Source organism: Solanum verrucosum, unplaced genomic scaffold, assembly GCF_900185275.1.
Source record: "Solanum verrucosum unplaced genomic scaffold, falcon-dt-bn FXZP01000096.1, whole genome shotgun sequence".
NCBI lineage: Eukaryota > Viridiplantae > Streptophyta > Magnoliopsida > Solanales > Solanaceae > Solanum > Solanum verrucosum.
This window is the reverse complement of record NW_026020054.1, coordinates 22,175-41,669: the sequence shown is the minus strand read 5'-3', so window position 1 is coordinate 41,669 and position 19,495 is coordinate 22,175. Positions and strand designations below refer to the sequence as shown.

The following is a 19,495-nucleotide window of genomic DNA, read 5'->3' as shown; positions in this document are numbered from 1 at the left end:
AACCCAAAGAAGAACCTCAACTCTAAACACTCCACTTGTCCCTTTGGGCTTTCCCACATTCTCCATCATATTCTCTTGTAATAGTTCCATTTGGGTCAACATCTTCTTGATATTTGCATCCCCCTCTCTTTCCTTATGAAGTTGTTATTGTGTCATTCTAAAACAAAAAAGGAGAGACTTGATCCTCTTGAGTGTACCAAGCTTGATTTATTTTCATCATGTCATCAAGAAGAAATGAAGGCACCATAATTGATTGCAACATTATTCCCCCTCGTACCAATTGATGAGCCACTCATTTATTAACCAAATCAAGACTCCAGTAAATATATTGGAGTAGCAAATCGTTTGGTAGCCCGTGAGTTGGGCATTTAAGTAAGAGTTTCTTAAACCTCACCCACGTTTCATAGATGGGTTCACCCTCCAATCGTTTGAAACTTTGAATGTCATCTCTAAGTTTCATCATCCTTGATGGGGAAAGAATCTCGCATTGAATTCTATAATCAGCTCCTCCCATGAGATGATGGAATTGTTTGGTAATTCGGTCAACCACTTGCTAGCCTCCCCCATCAAAAATAGTGGAAATAACCTAAGTTGGTTTGACTCTTGTGACACATTCTTGAATGAAGACGGGGTGCACACCTCTATAAAATTTCTTACATGCTCATGCAGGTCTTCGTGTTCTAGCCCACCATAGAGTCCCCTCATTTGGAGGAGATGAAGAGTCATGTTAGTGACCTCAAATATTGCATTCCCATCAGTTTGTGGTAGGCAAATTGCACCCATTTCACCTAATTAAGATGTGTTGTAAACACTATTGATATCATCGATACCATCCCGATGACCCGCTTGGCTACCATTCACCTTTTCCTCACTTATTTTTTTACTTCTATTTAGTCCAACCAACTCTACACTATGTAGTGTAAGCCGATTCAACTACAGCTAACAAATTCACAAGTAAAATCTTCGATCAAAGAACTCTAAGTAACGATACTCCCCGGCAGCGGCACCATTTTGATTGACGTTTCAAAGACACTTCATCCAATGCTAAGTGTCAATGATCGTTAGTCAGTATACAATCGAACAAACTGAGTAGGGGTCGATCCCATAGAGAGTAGCTTTCTTTGAATTCAAATACGAAAGTATGAGGATAACCATTGCAGCTGAGTAGCACACACTTAAGATTTTAATAATCAAATTTTCAAGATGTCGTCACCAGCACACTTCAAAGTGTTAACAAGAAACAATCAGATAAGTAGAAAACACTTGGGGGATTGACTAACCACCTACTGAATTCAACCTAATGGGTGTACATCATTACCGATAATGCTAATTCGTCGCGGGTAGAATGGATTATAAGTAAAACAATTTTCTCTCGAACAATTGCCTTATTTTCATTGAGTTCTCTCGAACCTCAACACTATCCATAAGCTAACCAGTCCACGTTCTCATCAAATCCACTCTTTCGAGCTAGATACTAAGGCTGGGTCTTGGGTTTCACTTTATTGAGATGAAACCGTCAAGACCCACTACTAAGGATGCCAAAATACTATGTTGGTTTTGTACTTCTCTCTCGAGCAATCACAAAACTCTTAAATCTATCACACCAAAGATGTAATAATGAAGTTAAACCACCATAATAATTTAGATCCACTTCGAATCAACACCAACAATCACTAATCAATAACACCCATTTAGTAGAATGCAACGATTGGTCACGCTGTCAAACCCCCAAGGTTAGGGTTTTAGCCAATCATGGTGAAAAGATGAAAATCAACACCTTCCACATTTTCCATGGTTGGGTAAATGAAATTCGAAAGTTAAAATTAACAAAAAATTTCTCTATTAAAAAATCTAAAAGAAAAACCTTGTAAAACCACTTGAAATCCACAATGGTAGTGTATCTGCTGCTCGCCGAAGCTACCCCTAATCTAGCCTCAGCGTTCTTTAATTTTAGGTGGTATAGTGGCAACTTGGAGAATCTCCGAGTGACATCGGCGATCATCAGACTTGTTTTTTCCTTCTCTTTTTTGCTCGTGTTGTCTCTATTTTCCATTTATGTCCTAGCTTTGTTCCTCAATCCATATATCTGAAGATCAAGGGTTTTACATCAGTTGTTGGCATGAAATAAGCATTTGACGACACTAAATCATAATAAATAAAGTCCTAAATGAGTCCAAATCTCAGACTCATCAGTCATCAATAGCTCTAGCCTAGTCAACATCCGTATATATATTTATTGCTAGAGTATCTGTACATTTTGTGAACAAAATTCCCTTTGCTGGAGTAGACTTCAAATATTTCAAGATGCGCATAATTGCATTCATATGTTGCTCTCCAAGATTATGCATAAATTGACTTACCACACTTAAAAGAATAAGCAAGGTATGGTCTTGTGTGTGCTAGGTACATCAATCTTCTTACAAGTCTATGATATCCTCCTTTATCAACTGGAATTTGATTAGGTTCAACACTTAATTTCAGGCTTTCTTCAACAGGTGTATCAGCTGGTTGGCAAGCTGTCATGCAGTTTACTTTAACAAATCTAAAGTATATTTTCTTTGGGATAAGAAAATTTCTTTAAATGATCTAGACACTTCAATTCCAAGGAAAAACTTTAATGGACCAAGGTCCTTCATCTTGAATTCTTTTGACATGTAGCTTTGGAGAGCTTTCCTTTCTTTAGGGTTATTTCCAATCACCACCATGTCATCAACATATACAATAAGAGCCCTAATTTTACCATGTTGTCTCTTCAAAAACAAAGTGTGATCGGTGTTGCTTTGAGTATAGCCAAATGCCTTCATAGATTTGGCGAATTTTCCAAACCACGCTCTTGGTGATTGTTTCAGTCCATAAAGTGATTTCTTCAATCTACATACTCTATAATCATGTGATCTTGGAATCTTGTACCCTGGAGGATAGTCCATATAGACTTCTTCAGACAGCTCACCATGTAGAAAAGCATTTTTCACATCAAATTGTTGTAGTGGCCAATCAAAAGTTGCAGCCAAGGATAATAGCACTTGAACTGTGTTGATTTTTGCAATAGGTGCAAATATTTTGGTATAGTCAATTCCATGGTCTAAGTATATCCCTTAGCCACTAATCTCTCTTTGAATCATTCAATCATACCATCTGCTTTGTACTTGACTGTATACATCCATCGACATCCAACGGTTTTCTTTCCTGATGGACAATCGACAAGTTGCCATGTATAATTTTTTTTCAAGGATTTCATCTCTTTATCCATAGCTGCTTTCCACCTGGGATCAGTTAAGGCTTCTTGCACATTGTTAGGAATAGATACAACATATAATTGATTCACAAATGACTTATTTGATTCCGACAAATGATGATTAGACACAAAATTGCTTAATGGGTACCTAGTCTTACTAGAAATTTTTGGTTCATAGGTGGGTTTAGGAACACCTCTATTGTGTCATGGTGGTAGTTGTTTGACTGATGGTTCAGGTACAAAATCATAAACATCCTGAGTTGGTGACGATTGATTTGTTACATCAGATGCTTGTTGGGTGAGGGGTTCATGTGATATTGGACTAACTTCTCCAATTTCTTGATTTCCACTAGCACCCAAATCTTTTTCTTCAATTTCCTGAATTTTAGCAGTACCCAATTCTAATTCTACAATATCTTGGTTATGTCCTATTTCTTGATGTTCACCACCACATAAACTTGATTCATCTACAACCTGGTTACTAGGTGCAAAAAGTATCAATTTTTCATAATTTAGAGACAAAATATCTTTCAGGTCCTCCCCTTGGAGTTTTGTTTCATTAGAAAAATACAGACTCTTCATGAAAAACATCATCCATTGTAACAAACATTCGCTGAGTTGGAGGATAAAAACATTTGTACCCTTTTTGATGAGTAGCATATCACAAAAAAAAACACCGCAATGCACGAGGGGATAGCTTGTTGCGTTGATTCTTATGAAGATGTACAAATGCTACACAACCAAAAACACGAGGAGTCAAATTTGGAACTGCCGGTTCAATCACCGCTTCAGCAAGAGATTGAGATGGTGTTCTAAAGTTAATTCTGCTAAAAGGCACTCGATTAATTAAATATGTTGCACAAGTGAGTGCTTCTCCCCAATAACATTGTGGCAGAAGAGCTTCAATCAATAGAGCACGAACAACTTCTAATAAATGACGATTTTTCCTTCCAACTACCCTATTCTGTTGGGGTGTATTGGGACAAATAGTTTGATGAGCAATTCCATGTGCTTCTAAATATCACTTAAGTTCATAACTGGAATACTCCCCCCCCCCCCATTGTCACTACGTAGAACTCTTACTTGGACATTATATTGAGCGCAAATCATTTTATGAAACTTTTGAAACAACAAATTCACTTCACTTTTGAACTTCATCAAACACACCCAAGTCATTCTAGTCCAATCGTCTATAAAAATAACAAACCAACGTGATCCACCTAACGTATTCACCTTGAATGGACCCCAAACATCTGAATGTATAATCATAAAAGGAATTGAACTTTTATTCATTCTTGGTGAAAAAGACATACAGTGACTCTTTGAAAGTTCACAGACATCACAATGGAAATCAGAAACATCAAATTTTGTAAATAACTTAAGAAACAATTTATTAAGATATCCAAAAGAAGCATGTCCCAATCGTCGATGCCATAGCCAAATATCATATTTCCTTGTTTTGTCCTCACAACTAAACACATCAACCGATAATGCTTGGCACAATTGATTAGAACTTTTTGACTCCAAATCCAAGTAATACAACTTCTCTCATCTAGTACCATAACCAATCGTCTTCCTCGTCTGGATGTCCTTAAACACACAATAGTCAGGCCAAAACATCACAACAAAAGACATAGTAGTGGTAATTTGAGAAACAGACCAAAGGTTACAATCCAATAATGGAACTACTAAGACACTGTCTAAATTCAAATTATTAATGAGAGACAAGGATCCTTCCCCAATGATAGGGGCCGAAGAACCATTAACGGTGGAAATATACTTTTGTGACGAGGGTTTAAGGGATGAAACTTGTCTAGAATCAAATGTCATCTGATCCGTAGCTCCGAAATCAATTATCCATGTACAATTAGAAACAAGTGCAGATGAATTTAAAGCCTTACCATAGTTACCTCTCGTTGCTACCAAGGCTGTGGATTGTCCAACAACATCTTCCTTGGCATTTGTTTCTACAATTACAATAGTGGAACTCTTGCTTGCGTTTCTCCTTCTTGAATCACGATTATGATCCCACCATTCTGGATATCCCACAATTTCAAAACAACGATCATTTGTGTGCCCGGACTGATCACAATGAGTACACTTATAAGTGGACTTGTTGAAATCCATAGACTTCATTCGATCTGGTTGATTTTGAGAGAATCGATTTTGATTAGATCTATATTTGCTCACCATGGCTGCTGCTTTAGATTTTTCAAGATCTCCATTCACTATTGCCTGCCGGACAGACTCACGATGAGCCATTGAGTAACATTCTTCTAATTTTGGAACAGGGTCCTTCCTCAAAATTTCCCCACGAATATGTTCAAACTCACCATCCAAACCAGCAAGAAAAATGTGCACCCTTTGTCGTTGAATAGACTTGCGGTAAGAACTGACATCCTTCTCATTTTCCATGATCACCTTATCACGGTGATCCAACTCACAAAAAAATTCAATCAGTTCTCCATAGTAGGAAGAGAGAGATCTGCCATTTTGTTTGGCAAAAAAAGCTTTTTGATTCAAAGTAAAGACTTGTAGTTCATCTGCTCCATCATAAAAGGTTGTTGATAGAGCTTTTTAGATTTCTTGAGCAATAGGTAAGCAAATGTATCGCTTCATAATCTCAGGTGACATAGACATCAACAACCACCTCTTAACCTTTTCATTGTTTGTGTACCACTTCTCATATCCTTTATTTTTTTCAGTAGGTAGTTGTGTACTCCCACTAACAAACGAGAGTTTCTCTTTTTCAGCAATATGCATCTCTATGATTTGAGACCACATATCATAATTTGTTTCATTTAGAATAATTCCTGCATTGAAAGAGGAATTTTCAGATTGAATGATAATCGTGGTAGAGTTAGAAGCATCTGATTTGCCTATGGCTCTAATATTAAGTTCAAATCTTGAACAAAATATTTCTTTTGTATTCTATTATTCCTCAAAGGAGGCATGTACATGAATATATAACTACTTCTAACTTACAATAATGGAAAGAATTAATATCTTCCTATTTTTCAAAGATTACTAGAATTGAGTTCCTATTTGTAAAGATTACAGAATCAAGACCTAAAATATCTTTACACAAATATAATTTTTGCTCATGTTATACTTCGGCAAAAATTTATCCCTTAATTTTGATGGGAGGATACGTTTCAAGCTCATAAGCTAATAATTCACTCCTAATTTTAAATACGCAATTTTTTAAAAACACAACAATTTAATCCGATCCGACATCTTTTCATTCCTTCGATTATGAATAGGACACGTGTCTTACTTCAAAATTAAGAATAAATTTATACCAAAATATAATGAGAAGAGACAAGGGGTATATGTGGATCAAAAGAATACCAAGAGAGACATATTTGAACCGGAAATATAACAAGAGATATATTTAACATATTTCTAATAGTATGAGGGAGAATATATTTGACCATTTTCCATATTTGAAATTGAGGTACAAACTTCTTGGGGGGGGGGGATGTCTAAGCTAGCGAATTGATAGTAATAGTTAAAAATATTAGGGAAAATGCATAAGTACTCTCCCAGTCTATGCCCAAAATCCCTGAGACACACCTAACCTTTACTAAGGTCCTATTACCCCCCGACCTTATTTTTTAATTAATTTTCTACCCCTTTTCGGCCTACATGACATTATCCTTGAAAAAATTGTCAACACGCGCTGGGCCCACAAGATAGTGCCACGTAGGCTGAAAAGGGGTAGAAAATTATATATAAAATAATTTCGGGGGGGAATAGGACCTTAGTAAAGGTTAGGTGTGTCTCATGGATTTTGGGCATAGGCTGGGGGTACTTATGCATTTTCCCATACAAGGCATAAGAGTAGCATTTGTTAATTTCTGATTAGGATTCGACTAATTAATAATGGTAATTTTTTTCAATCATGTGCACAAATCCTCTTTGACACAAACACAATTAGTATATACTTTGAGAAGTTGGTGGAAGTTGTGAGTTAACATTTATATTTTCAATTTGTGAATCATACATTTGACAAAATTCTAAAGTAGTAACTCCAAATATTGATGAAGTGATCATTAGATACAAGTTTGGCTTTTGAACTGTAAGTGAGCTGTCTTTTATGACCTTTTTGTTTCATTCCAGAATCTGAACTCCTCTCACTAAATAAATAGAAAGAAAGATTGATGTTGATAGCATCAAAAGATAATCAAATTAGACCAATGACTAAAATCATATTTGTGGAGAATTATAAGTTGATGAGGATAGATCAATAATAAATATATTACTTGTGTTATTTACTTGGCTTCTATTGACTTGATACTTTTTAAAGAAAAAATTTATTTTACAGCTAAACGCTCATAAGAGTTGGTTTGACTTCTTATTATTATACTTCTATATGTACAAAATCCTAGTTGTGGCATAGTATAAGTTGATGAGGGCAGACGAATAATAAATACTCTGTCCATTTTATTTATTTGACATATGTTGATTTGACACTCTTCAGAAAATTTTATTTTACTAAATTAATCTTATTAGTTATGCTTTAAAAATGTAATTTTAACTATTAATACTTTTTATAATTATTTAATGATAACAATAATATTAAAACAATTTTTTTTTTTATTTCTTCTTTAAAATAGACAAGTAATAATTATAATTTATTTTTAATATTATGAAACGGAAGGAGTACTAAGTGATTTTTCTTATCTTCTAGATAAATCCACAGTTGTTGTTAATAAATCATACGCTGAGACTTGAGAGCAAAGACTGCTAATGAATTATTAATGTTTATATATTGTAATAAAATAATGTTAGTATCATCCAACTTTCATGTGCATCTCTGGCCCCCCAAAGAATTGCTACCTCCTCATTTTCTAGACTTTGGTTAGCTAGGTTTTTTTTAAAATTAATAAACCAATGGGGAAAATAACCCAATTAGATTGTTTTAGTCCTACTAACCTCATAATTATATTTAGAAAAAAAATGTAGGGCCGAAACACAAATAAGAAAATAAAAACACCACACGCAGAAAACAAGAAAAGAAAAAAGAAACGCTCTATAAATCAAGAAACAATTAAACCCTAATCTCTACGTCATCGCCGCCGTTAATGGCCACTCCACTGGGCAGCCTCCCTTGGAGGTTGCTCAGCAAAATCTTGCTAATAACCCAACACCAACCACAAGAGGAATGGATTATGTTGCTACCCTACAAACTGCAACACTGAAAAAGCTATACTGATACTCTGAAAGTCTTTTTCCTATTTGCATGGTGAGCCACAAGTAATATGGGAATAGGAGGAAGTATCACAGATGATAGTAAATGAAGATCTACAATTAGTTGTGATAGGAAAATTCTCTTATGGATGACCTCATTTACACGATCTAAGGAAATTATAGGCAAAACAAAGTGAACTGAAAATCGATTGTATGATCGAATATTTGAATAGTAGATATGTTCATATTCGTGCGTCAAGTATGGAGGACTACGTCCATTTACCGTCAAAGCTAGTTTTTAACATAGGCCACAAGAACTGGTACTACCCGATGCGTACTCTTAAATGACAACAATTGCAATTGCATGGTTACTTTTCCATCATTGCCTCCAAACTTTTTCGGAAGAGAAATGGTGTTTTCATTAGCAGCTGCGATGGGAAAGTATTTTCAAATTGATATCGTGACATTGAATAAGACAAGACCTAGTTGTGCTACGGTAAAAGTAGAAGTGGATCTGCTAGGGAATTTTCCCAAAAGAATCAATATTGTAGTAAGAAATAAGGTAACAGGTAGAATCAAGGAAAGATGGATACAAATCAATTATGATTAAATCCCGAAGTATTGCATATAATGTAAATTGCAAGGCATAATGAGAAAGAAAACTATGTGTTGCATCCAGAATTGTACCCAAAGCAAGAGGAGGTAGAGGGAGATCAAAAGCAACATAAGGAGGATCAAGACAAACACACTAATGAGAACAGAGTTGATGACGGAACACAAAAGGAGACAGGAGATAAAGGGAAAGACAAGAAGAATGAGTTCCAAGAACAAAGAAATAAGGGATAGGAGGAAGATACTATAACAAAGGAGGCCTGACTCAACGATGGAAGCAAAAACATACTCGAAAGGAAGGGGAGGAAATTATCTATACAAATTATAAGTATAGTGCCCTGAAGGACAAAGAAGAAGGAGAGGAGGCACAAGTCACTCAGAATAAAGATAAAGGAGAAAAAGAAGTACCAAAGAAATGAGTGGAGGAATCGTTTGGTAAACAAATGATACCATGTAATGAATAAAGTTGTAGTGAAGTAAAAGAGGTTGAAAATGAGGAACAAAGGGTAGAAGCACAAAAATCACAAAGAAAAGAGACAAGCAAATAAACAGACAACGCCTATAAAAATGATGCTAAATCAGGAGAGGGAGAAACTGAAAGTTTGATGAAAATAGGTGGGAAAGAAATGAAGAAGATAAAGTTTGCGATGAGGTGAGTTCTAAAGTGATGGAGACAGGGGAATCAAGGGAGACTGAAATACAAGGGACAAGACAAGATAATTCATAAATTTTTAGTTTGGACTTAAACAAATATACAGAGGTAGCACATCAGGAGGAAGGAGATCAATAGTAAGGCAACACCTAAATGATAACAAGATAGACAAGGAGGATGCAGACTTAACACAATCAGTCAAGGAAGTAAGTGCCACATGTGATTTATAACCAAGACATGCTAAGGAGCTAAGGAATACAATAAAAAAAAGAAGGGAAGAACACAAGAACAAAAACAAGTCAAATAAACGCAAGGAGTAGTTTGGCAAGGTCCTTACCATTATGATGATGATTGATACATTATGTTTTTGGACTATAAGTTCTGTAAACACTCAAGAATCCTTTGAGATCTTATGAGGAGACATCATTAATCATACATGGACCTAATGGAACCTTTTCAATGGCCTCAAGAATCAGATAAAAATAGAAGAAAGCTTTGAATGGAGAATGCAATGGTTAACACAACATCAAAGATCTGAGTCTTTTGGAATGCAGATTGGGAGATTGAAGTAGTGCGGGACTTGTATAAAAAGATTACAATCAAATTCAGACATGGGACATATCAGAAGGATATGGTTATCACAACAGAGTATGCTAGGTGTAGTGCATTGGAGAGTTTAGAATTATGGCAAGATCTAGAAGAAGTAGAAGAAATTGTAGATGTCCCATGGATAGTGGGTGGAGACTTCAATGTGATTCTTGATGAGACAGAATAATTATGAGGACTCCCGTTACAGGAAAGGAAATGAGTGAATTTTTTCAGTATATCAATTCTTGTAGTCTCTTTGAGATCATGTTCAAAAGTAGTTCTTACACTTGGTGGAATGGGGGAATTGAGGAGGAATGTATTTTCAAAAGGCTGGATAGAGTTTTTTGGAAATCAGGAGTTTATGCAACAATTTCCAGCAAATGAAGTTCATCATTTGATAAGGTAGGGATTAGATCATGCTCCGTTACATATGATGTGTAAGACCTTACATGGTGATATAGTGAAACGTTTTAGGTTTTTTAACTTCGTGACAAAACATAAAAAGTTTAAGGAGGTGATACAACAACATTGGTCAATCAATGCGATCAGAAATCCTTTGTTTGTCGTTCAGCAGAAGATGAAGAAATTAAAGAAGGATTTATCACAATGGAGCAAAGAAACATATGAGGATATTTTTGTGAAAATAGCTACCTTGGAGGACATTATAAGAGTCAAGGAGAATCAAATTGAGGTGAACCCTATGGAGAAGAATAAGGCAGAACTAGCTAAAGCTGAAGAGGCAGTCAGAAAGTACTATCATATAGAGGAGTATTGGAAGCAAAAATCTAGGATATAGTGGTTTAAGGAAGGTGATACAAACATAAAATTCTTCCACTCATACATTTATGGTAAAAGTACAAGATTGATGATCTTAGAGATTAAAACGGAATAGGTGGACTTTATACAATCCACTCAAATTATTGGGGAGGAGGCATTAAAGGTGTTAAGCGAGCAGTTCAGAAAAGATCAAAGAATTGAGGACTTTTTTTTTTTTTTTCCAAAATGGTCACCAATTTATTAAAGCATAAAAAACCAAGAAACAAAACTTCAGCTGTTTCAAAACAAAATAAAATAAAATAACCCAAGTTGATAATTTCCCAAGGACCAAAATGTTTTCAGATGTTAGTATTTTGGAAACCTCGGGAATTGTATCGACCATTCTATTAGCCTAAAATGACCTTATGAAGCTTATGGAATCAACAAAATTGGATTCTGAGGTCATCTTCTTGAACTTATGATTAAAACTAATCGTTCAAGGTTGTAAAACTCCAAAACACTAAAACTCACGCAACAACCAAATGAGGTGACCGAACTATCAGTCCCAGTAAGTCATACATGACTTGGGATCGTTACAGAAAAGCAATAAACGATGAACAAAAGGCATAAATATAAAGATGACTTGGATGTTGACTAATTCTTCAAAAATAGTTAGTTTGCAGAAATCAGTTTGTGGGTCTATTTTCTAGGATTAGTGGGTTTATGTTTTACTTAGTCAATGAAATTATATTCTTATTGTAGTGGACCATGTTTACCACTTTTCCATGTTTTCCATTATTTGTGTGTTGCTTTATTTTAGCTTTAGTAGTTAATTGTAAGCCTATAAAAGGGCAATAGGAGTTTGGTTTTGAAGTAAGAAAGTTTTGCAGTAAAAGAAACCTTCTGTCTCTCAAAGTCTTTCATTTATTTTTGCCTTTTTCATCCAACAAATTTGGTATCAGAGCCAGTTTTAAGAGTAACGAGAGATAAAAATTTTGCCCCAGAAATACCAACCAGAGAAACAATGGCAGCAAACTCTAACAGTAACTCCCAACATCTTCCAATGTCTTAAGATGAAGACTCTCTTCAAGTCTCAAGAGTTGTGGGACTTGGTGGAGAGTGGATTTGCAGATCCGGATGAAGGCCACGCACAACGGCTACGGGAGAATCGCAAGAAAGACTCGAAGGCGCTGTTCCTGATTCAACAAGCCCTTCATGATGATATCTTTCCGCGAATTTCAGCAGCAGAGACTTCTCACGAAGCTTGGGAAATTCTGCAACAGGAGTATATGGGAGATAAGAAGGTAATTGCTGTAAAATTACAAACTTTGCGTCGTGATTTTGAAACTTTACTTATGAAAAGTAATGAATCTGTTCAAGATTATATGTCTAGAGTTTCTTCCATTGTTAATCTCATCAAGTCATATGGGGAGAATATTAGTGATGAAATTGTTGTGGCAAAGGTGTTGAGATCTTTAACAAAAAAATTTGTGCATGTGGTTGCTGCTATTGAAGAATCCAAGGATTTATCTGATTATTCATTTGATGAATTAATGGGTTCTTTATTAGCTCATGAAGATAGGATAAACAGGTCTCATGAGAAAATTGAAGAAAAAGCATTCCAGGTGAAAGAGGAGTCATCTGGCAGAGGTAGAGGAAAAGGCAGATTTCGTGGTCGAGGTCGAGGCCGCGATAGAGGCAGAAGTCAATTCAATGACACTCGACATCCCAAGAGTGACTTTCAGTGCCAGTATTGCAAGAAGTCTGGTCATACTGAAACATACTGTTGGACTAAGCAAAAGGACGAGCAGAATCAAGCAAATTTCTCTGAGAACACAGAGAATGAAAGTAAGCTCTTCATGGCTCATTCTTCAATCACTAACATTACTGATAATGTTTGGTTTATTGATAGTGGATGCTCAAATGATATGACTGGCATAAGGTCTTTATTTAGAGACCTCGATGAGTCACAAAAGAGTGAAGTTCGACTTGGTGATGACAAGCAAGTTCGAGTTGAAGGCAAAGGAACCATAGCCATCAAGACAATGCAGGGTAATGTAAAACTCCTTTGCGATGTGCAACTTGTTCCTGGTTTGGCACATAATTTGCTGAGTGTTGGACAGTTGATGGCAAGTGGTTACTCTGTTTTGTTTAAAAATAGTTCATGTGTTGTCAGTGATAATAAGTCTGGTCAGACTATAGCAGTTGTGCCTATGACCCAAAATAACATGTTTCCCCTTAATGTTTCAATGCCTTAATTTCTAAAGGTGTTAATGAAACTCAACTATGGCATATTTGCTATGGCCATTTGAACATTAATGGGCTGAAATTATTGACTAGGAAGAATATGGTAGTTGGGTTACCAGAAATGGGTGATCTTGATTTATGTGAAGGTTGCATCTTCGGGAAACAAAGTAGAAAATCATTTCCTGTAGGAAAATCATAGAGAGCTGCCCGTAGTCTTGAGCTTGTACATGCCGACCTATGTGGACCAATGAAGACTGAGTCACTTGGTGGGAGTCGGTATTTACTTCTATTTACTGATGATTATAGCCGTATGAGTTGGGCTTATTTTCTGAATTTCAAATCAGAGGCGTTTGAGAATTTCAGGAAATTCAAGGCACTCGTGGAGAAGCAAACAGGCTGCAACATTAAGGCTCTTCGCACAGACCGTGGTGGTGAATTTTTTTCTAATGATTTTACTTTGTTTTGTGAATAGAATGAAATTCGCAGGGAGCTTACAACACCGTACTCGCCACAACAAAATGGAGTCACCGAGCGGAAGAATCATATTGTGGTTGAGATGGCCAGAAGCTTACTTAATGCAAGGGGACTTCCTGTTCATTTTTGGGGAGAAGCAGTGGTTGCAGCTGTGTACCTCTTAAACATTTCTCCAACAAAAGCTGTTTTTAATCGAACTCCATATGAAGCATGGACGGGACAGAAACCACGAGTAAGCCACTTGAAAGTTTTTGGTTGTATAGCTTATGCTTTGGTTAATTTACGTTCTAAGCTAGATGAAAAATCAGAGAAATGCATTTTCATTGGTTATAGTCCTCAATCCAAAGCATATAGACTGTATAATCCTACTAGTGGCAAATTGATTATTAGCAGGAATGTTGTATTTAATGAAGTATCAGCCTGGGAGTGGAACGACAAGGAAGAAGATTCAGTCATCCATATTCCAGCTCACGCAGAAGTAGGGCATATAGGGATACTTGAAACAACAAGTTCTGATCTTTCCTCACCTGGTAGCAGCAATACTGACCATACTGCTCATGGAAGTGGCAACAATTCTACTCCATCAAGCTCCCGTTCTCCACCTTCGGCGTCATCCAGCGAGACGCCACCAACAAAGTTCCGGTCACTGTAAGATGTTTATGCATCTTGTAGCTTTGCCCTGTTAGCTGCTGAACCGACATGTTGTGAAGAAGCTGCAAAGCAACCAGAGTGGCAGGATGCGATGATTGAAGAGATTCAGGCTATCGAGAAAAATCAGACTTGGGAGTTAGTTGATTTGCCGGAAGGGAAGAATGTTATCGGGCTAAAATGGATTTTCAAAACAAAGTACAATGCTGATGGAAGTGTCAAAAGGCATAAAGCTCGACCTGTTGCAAAAGGATACTCTCAACAACAAGGCATCGACTTTGATGAGACGTTCTCACCAGTTGCTCGCTTTGAAACAGTTAGAACTACTCTAGCCTTGGCTGCTCAACTTGGTTGGCATGTGTACCAATTTGATGTTAAGTCTGCTTTCCTAAATGGCGACTTACAAGAAGAAGTTTATGTTTGCCAACCTGAAGGCTTCATCTTTAGTAAAGGAAAGAGCAAAGTATACAGATTGAAGAAGGCGTTGTACGGTTTAAAGCAAGCACCACGGGCATGGTATAGCAAAATTGACTCTTTTTTTCAAGAGTAGCAGTTCAGAAAAAGTGAAAATGAACCTACACTTTATGTGAAGAAGCAAGGTAATAGTGACTTTCTGGTTGTTTGTCTTTATGTCGATGATATTATATATATGGGCTCTTGTGAATCTATTGTTTTTGAATTTAAAAGTTGCGTGATGAGTAAATTTGAGATGTCCGACTTGGGTATGCTGCATTATTTTCTTGGGCTTGAGGTGAGACAAGATTCAGATGGAATTTTTATTTCACAAAGGATATATGCAACTGAACTTTTAAAGAGGTTAAACATGCTGAATTGTAATCCATCTCCCACGCCTATGAATATGAATGAGAAGTTGGTACTCGATGATGGTACAGGTGCAACAAATGCTTCTTATTATAGAAGCTTGGTTGGTGGTCTAAACTACTTATCACACACAAGGCCCGATATAACATTTTCTGTCAGTTTGATTTCAAGGTTTATGCATAGTCCTTCAAAGCAACACCTAGGTGCAGCCAGGAGGATCTTGCGATATGTTGCTGGCACAACAAGTCACGAAATTTGGTACTCAAAAGTATCAGGTTTCAGATTAATTGGCTTTACTGATAGTGATTGGGAAGGTAGCTTGGATGATCGCAGGAGCACATCTGGGAACATTTTTAGTCTTGGCTTTGGAGCAGTCTCATGGAGTTCAAAAAAACAAGATACAGTAGCTTTGTCATCTTCGGAAGCAGAATACATGGCTGCAACTTCAGCATGTTGTCAAGTTGTTTGGTTAAGGAAATTGTTAGTAGATCTTCAACAACAACAGATTGGTCCAACGAAAATATGGTGTGACAACAAGGCGACAATTGCTATGACAAAAAATCCTGTTTTTCACAGTAGAACGAAGCACATCGACACTCGCTATCACTTTATTCGCGATCTAGTCACTGGTGGAATAATCTCACTGGAATTTTGTGGCACAAATACACAGACTGCTGATGTTCTTACGAAGTCGCTGCCCCGCAACAAGCATGACTTCTTCAGACGACAAATGGGAGTTTGTGATTTTGAAGAAAGGGGGAGTGTTGACTAATTCTTCAAAAATAGTTAGTTTGCAGAAATCAGTCTGTGGGTCTATTTTCTAGGATTAGTGGGTTTATGTTTTACTTAGTCAATGAAATTATATTCTTATTGTAGTGGACCATGTTTACCACTTTTCCATGTTTTCCATTATTTGTGTGTTGCTTTATTTTAGCTTTAGTAGTTAATTGTAAGCCTATAAAAGGGCAATAGGAGTTTTGGTTTTGAAGTAAGAAAGTTTTGCAGTAAAAGAAACCTTCTGTCTCTCAAAGTCTTTCATTTATTTTTGCCTTTTTCATCCAACATTGGAGGTCATTACATAACATCTCTTTAGGCTAAGGTGTGATTATCTCCCTCTTTTTAAGGAGATTCAAGTCCACTACAATAAATCTTTTCACCGGTTCAACAGTAGTCTTCTTGACTTGTCCCCTCCAGGATAACATAACTCAATCACAAATTATGACTCAACAATCTCTGGAGAAGAGTTGAGTTCAAAGATCCACAAAAAAAACATCTCTCTTCAACGAATACGAACTCTCTTTTTGACTAACTTTTATGTACTCTATATTTTTCTTGTACAAAAAACAAACGAAGACCATCACTATTTATAGTTCAGGAAGTCTTCTTAACAATGAATAAGAAGATAATGGGGTAGTAAATAGAGAAGATAAATGGCTTAGAGATTACATATGTTACAAGGTATACTTGAGGAATAAAAAATAAAACAAAGTGAGGTAACAAATGCCTTTAATGGCTGATAAAGATGTTGCCCAAGATTGTTGACCCCAACATTCTCTGGAATGTTTATTCGTGTATAATGTCAATTAACACTTTGTTTGGATGATTGTTATCCGTTGTATTGTATTGTTAGTTTAAATATAATATTTATTTTGATTAATTGTTACTTTAATTTTATTATATCGTATCGTTTAAATCCATTGTTAGATAACGACGAAAAGACTCAGTCTATGTAACGACTGATTTGGTGTGATCTCATCATTATCTTATTTTTTTTTCTCATTTTATCTTTAGTTATTATTTAATAATCATATTTCATCTTTTATCCTATCTTTTCATAATAACTCTACCCCTTAAGCTACTTCTCTTGTAGATTTATCACTCAAATTATGAATGTGTGACATTATGTAACTATGGAGAATGATACAATCTATCCAAATACTGTATTCATTAAAACACCACAATACGATACATTATGAAACAATAGGTAATTAACAACCATTCAAACAAAGTGTAAGCCACTAAACTTTAAAACCAACAAAAAAGAAAGACCACAAATGCCTGCAACTGTAAGGAATGGACCGTCCAGCACACTTCTCAACCTCTGTGAAGCAATTTTAATATTACTAATATTAAAACAACACTGTATTATATATATAGGGGCTTTTCTTTGCTGGTCTTTTCATCGAGAGATGCGGCCGTTGTTGTTTCTATGCATTTTTGCCTATCTTACTATTTCTCATGGGACAGATGTCAACACTGCTCACGGAAACATCTGATCTATACTATAGTCAAGTTGTTCGCCTATCTTTCTGATCTCCTTTCCTTCTATTCATCATATTTTTGGCTTTGATCCAGTGACCACTTTATTATATATATAGATACTAGATTGGTCATGGCCTGTGCTTAGCATGAGCCCAACACACTTGGTTTTCATATTCTTTTTTCTTCCAGTAACAATACAATTTAAATAGTTTTACTACAATTAACAAAATGACTTTGTACTAATATTTGTAGAGCTAAAGAAGAATAAATGAAAATAAATAATGTAATTTATTTAATGAAGTGGCTAATACATAATACAATTTACATTGAATCCGGTACAATTAGTCATTGAAAATGAAATGGGGCTCAACACATACTGCAACTTGCATTGAATTATGTATAATTAGTCTATCTCTTGTTGACTTATAAATAAGCTAGAGGAGTTATGACTAGTGCTCAAGCATAAACCCAACATCAGATGCAACTCAATTATAAACAAGTGGAAGCTAAAAATACTTTTCATATGAATGGTCCCCTGCCAATATTTCACATGATTATCAGTTGCAACAATCTTGAAGAATATTAAAACATCAACAATTATCTCTCAAAGTTGAGTCAAACCACTATACATTAAAAAAAAAACAATATGAAAAAGCTTTTAAAAATGTTGGTTGGACATGATATTGGATCACAAAAATGTCTTCTATACCACACCACCTCATATTTAAAAAAAAAAAAAGAGATCCAGAAGCTAGTCAAAAGTGCTTTAATTTTCATCATTCTGATGAAGACTTAGTGTCTACTTTGTGTGTTGCACTTGGACCTCAGAAGACCCTGTATAGTGTTTACTCAAGGCACTATCCTAAGATTTGAACTCTATGTTTTTGGTTCACTTCTAGCACATACTTCATAAACACTCGTAATGTGTTTCACATCAGTACAGTTAACCGGATATCAGATTAATCTAACAGAAGAGCAACAAACAACAATAACTGCATGAAATTGTTGGGGGAAAACTAACATCTACTATTTTTAGAAAAAGCTCCCACCAATATGTTCACTCTTCAACTTGATCACCTCAGTCAATAACAACAATAAAAACACAACAATATGTGCATTGGAAAGCATACAGTTCTACCTAAGAATTCAGAATGAACCAGAAGGGAAAATGAGCAAGTAAGATATTGAATAATCTTTCATCGAAATTTTTCAATAACAAATTTAATAAAGCATTTCTTGCATATAAATAAAGTATTAACCACGATTTTCTTGTGAGTTGCAGAGACTCCCATACAAAAGGAGAATCATGTTCATCCATGTCATTATGTACACACGGAAGCAGTGTTGTAAACTTTCATAATGCTTTCGTGTCATGAATTTTCACAAAAGATCAATAAGCAGAATAAGAGTATAGTTCTCTCCAGAAATCAAAATAAACTGAATATATTAAGAACAAACATAAAACATAGAAAGATCCATAAACATAATAAAGAAATTTTAAGTAATAACTTAAGGTTATCCTAAAATAAAGCAAGCTAATAAAACAATAAATGATGACTCCACAACTATAAATAGGAGAGAATAAAGCTCACATACTTGCCTATTTCAGTAAATACTTTCAAGTATAACATAACTAAAGACCAAAAGGAGTCATTAGGATTATTTGCAAAGGGAGACCGACGGCTAGGAGGATTTTCAATTTGGTTAAACAACTGTACATTAGACAGTAGAATGAACTATCTTACATGTACATTCTACGATAAATTTAAAAGATGGATATGCTAGAAGCTCAAGTATACTGCAATTACAAAATATAGATAAGTAGGAAGATAAATTGAATAGTAGAATAATCAATTACCTTTTATTTGTCTATAATGTGCACATTATCTTGGATATCAGGTAGGTTAGCAACAACCAAATATCTGATTGACCAAATTGCAGTCAATGTCAAATTTACGTGACAGGTTCATAACTAATTTGACTTGGCAAAAAAAAAAACCTAAAGT

General features: G+C 35.6%; 1 non-coding gene across 1 annotated transcript; it reads left to right on the top strand.

Annotated features, from left to right (window-relative positions):
- The first annotated feature begins 350 nt into the window (after nt 1-350).
- LOC125823205 (small nucleolar RNA R71) lies at nt 351-457 on the top strand. The gene has a single exon (XR_007442697.1). It is a non-coding gene; the product is annotated as a small nucleolar RNA R71 (small nucleolar RNA).
- Nucleotides 458-19,495: the final 19,038 nt, after the last annotated feature.